Genomic DNA, 3,470 nt, shown 5'->3' with positions numbered 1-3,470 from the left:
TACCTTGCATGAAAATTGTGCAGTACAGGCCCACCATAAAACTAGGGGCATAGTATACTGCTTGTATGCAACTACTTTGGCGTTAGAGCATGCATAGCATGGTCTTAAAGTTATTCTTTTCATTTGCAACTGGTTCATAAAAGGCCTATTCTGGCAAAAGGCATTTAGCAAAATTATCTTCCTCTGAATGCTTCTAAGGATAACTTTAGTTCATTCAGGAAAATATATATTGACAATATCTCTTAAAGGCATGATTGTCCATATTAGCTCTTGTTACCTCACAGTATTTAGTTTTGTGCCTCCAGCATCACTGACTTGCATCATATGATAAATAGAGTAGTAAAAAGCTCGCTGTTAGTTTAAACCACAACTCATGATGGGGCTGTGCACTTTTTGTTGTGTTACATGAAATATACTTAAGTATGAAACAATTTCTTTCAACTGCACCTCATATGATTCAAATTCCACCAGAAGAAAGGCTGCAACACAACATTGCTCACTTCTGTTGCTTTCCCAGCACATAACATGCCATAACAGCACATAGCAGGTAAGATGTGAACAAAAACAGTGCATGTATATGTTCCACACATGCATTTTGTGTACTACCAACACTATGATATGATTAACTATGTCATGTAAGAGAGAGCACACAAATCATTTTTTGTATATATTGCAGCATGGTTATTTCAAGTTTTAAACTGGCCATTGAAACGACCCATTGTATCACCGCTGGTTACCCGGTGGAAGTGGGGATCGAACTCCGCACCTCCTGCTTGCGAGGCAGATGCTCGGACCACTAGGCCACTCCTGCGGTCCCCCCACTGATGTTGCTTACACCAGGTGCTGTTAAAGCCCCGGTATGTATGTTAAATGCATTTTAGAAAGCCATTCACTTCCAAAGTACCATTTCATCTTTATAGCAAAACCACAGTTCACCTAGCTAGACAAACCTGCTGCATACAAGCCAGCAGAAGGGTTGCACGTACATGCTTCGTTAGGAAAACATAAAAATCAAGCAGAGCCTGCCCTTCATGGTGCATTATACCCTGATTTTGAGCAATGATCAAGATAGGCAGATGGTCATTTCATTGAACACTTGCATGATAGATTCGTAGAATCGAAAAGACAAGTACTATTGCAAAATCTTCAAACAGTGTTTATTCTCAGAGAAAACATATGAAAAAAGTGTTGGATTAGTTATGGTGTACCTCGTATGGGAAAAGGGGCTCCCACTTTGTGAAAGGCTTAATTTTGGAATAACGACAGCGTTTAGACTAGTTGGGTTACCATGTTTAGATAGTGGATGTGCTCAAAAAGACACTGGAAGTAAGCGCACTGTGTGGAAATCTCTTTCTGTATACTTGTCTTTTTGAGCGCTTTCACGATCTAAACTTAATTTTGCAAGAGAGCAAGGAAAACAAATATTTAAATTCTGATAATTAAGGATAAAAGATCATGTTTCATTGTGTTGCTTAAAGTGTACATTGTATCGCTATTGCTGTATTGCAGCACTTCTGTCGTGGCCTTGCATTGCAGCCTCTTGACTTTTGTTTATTTAATAGGCAGTCCTTTTTTTCATTCGATTGCAACACTTTAGGAGTTACTACAGAGTTGCGTGGTAGCGAACTCTCAGATTAACGGTTTGCATTATTACGCCAGCATAACTTGCTAAGTGTTTCACTGCAGTCTTGTTACTAGAACAGCCTCTTGAAAGTATTCAGCCTGGTGGTCATTGAGGGTTACTGTTCACATATCAAAATGCCGGATCAGCTGTATACGCTTTACAGCTACCAGAACTATGGTACATTTTATGACATGCTGGCTGAAGAGTGCTGGAGCACCAGACTGGGGATTTGGATGAAAAAATTTTTAAATGTGTGCTCGGTATCACGCTGTTTTGTTCCAGTTGTGGAGAGGTTTTCTTTTCATATTTGTTCTGTCAAATATTTAAATTTTGGGCAATATGTTGTTGCCTTTATCTTGTGTTCTCTTTGTTGTTGAGGTTTAGTATTTTTGGCACAAGCACTCCACTCTATTACTTTTCAGTATAATTTAAAATTTGTAGGGCACGTCATGAAGAATAATACTTCTACTTGAATAATCTGCATGTGTTTATGTTCTCATTGTTGATATAAAAACTTAGTTGAGACAGCTTGTATTTTAGCTCTGGCTAGAATTTTTAGGAGAGCCTCAGTAACATAATCACATGACCAACACAAACTCGGTATTACTGTTTGTGCAATGAAAAACTGTTTTAGAATAGTTATTAACAGCTGTCAGTGTAGGACTGGCCTAAAATGTTTTGTGCTCTATGTAGCTCTTCTTTGAGGCAGGATTAATTCATCTGCACCTGCAGCCTGATACCGCCAAGATACCAATTCTTGGGTGAACTTATGATTTTTTTTCACTGAGCGAACTTGCATCATCTTGAAGCATGGAACTTGAGCTGATTCTTAACAGCTCTAGTGTAGCGAATTTCATTATCCTCATTGCTTAGTTTACATTCACCTCAGGACAATGGCCTTTTCCAGTTTAATTATCTGTGTCTTGCACCAGCTACATGCCACACTATCAGAAATCACCTAATCTTATCTAGTGAGCTTATAATCAGCTATCTCCTGCTGTATTTTCCTTAGGGTGAAATTCATTTTGTTGCGATACAATGCACAAGCTGTTTCCTGGTGTGGTGCTCAGCTTATCTGGAATGAAATGCTTGGGAAATGGGTCTCTGATTTCACCTTGAGTAGACGAAATTAACTTGTGCTAAGGCACTCTTTGGCCACAGATGCCCTTGTGCCATTAAAATCCATCAAATTCATTCTGTTGCCCTAAGATACCATTGGTGATTCATTCTCTGCATTGTATGCCCTGGCCAGATCCGTTTTCTTCTTTTAATTTCTGCCAGAATATTAACAACTTCCTTGTTCATCCCTGTTATGGTTTCACTCGGTCAGTTGTTCTATTAATAATTATAATCACTTTATTGAAAACATATTTTGGGCTAAATGGCATCAAGTTTGCCACTCTGCACAATGATATATATGTTTGGTCTTGTATGTCTTTACTTGTGTGGTAATGTTTATTTTGTGCTCACTGTCTAAACAACCTTATTTGCCTATGATATCCTAAGCCCTTCTATACCTATTTTCCTTCCCCCTGGCTCTTTCTCTTTTCAGTCATTCCTCCTCTTTCCTTTACACCAGCCATTGGTCACAAGGCTGCTGTGGGAACGACAGTCAGCACTGGGCCCTTTTTGTTCATGGAACCTGCACTGCTACTATCAGCACTAATAGTACGTTATCAGTATTTTTGTGATACTGCATTTATTGTTATTTATGAAGTAGTTGGCTAAGGCAGTGGTAGCAGTGTTGGATATTGCAATATATTATGCATATATCTCACTTGCAATATATCAGTGTGTTCACTATTACACTACCCTCTATTTCTTTCAGTTCAGTTATTTGGCTATA

At 38.7% G+C, this 3,470-nt stretch overlaps 1 long non-coding RNA gene across 1 annotated transcript; it reads left to right on the top strand.

The window, feature by feature from the left end:
* The first annotated feature begins 441 nt into the window (after positions 1–441).
* On the top strand, positions 442–3,251 carry LOC144103989 (uncharacterized). Its single transcript, XR_013308397.1, has 3 exons — positions 442–547; positions 677–857; positions 3,177–3,251. It is a non-coding gene; the product is annotated as an uncharacterized LOC144103989 (long non-coding RNA).
* Positions 3,252–3,470: the final 219 nt, after the last annotated feature.

This window comes from Amblyomma americanum, chromosome 1 (genome assembly GCF_052857255.1).
Source record: "Amblyomma americanum isolate KBUSLIRL-KWMA chromosome 1, ASM5285725v1, whole genome shotgun sequence".
NCBI lineage: Eukaryota > Metazoa > Arthropoda > Arachnida > Ixodida > Ixodidae > Amblyomma > Amblyomma americanum.
Note: the sequence above shows the minus strand (reverse complement) of the source record. Positions and strands in the feature narration are given on the sequence as shown.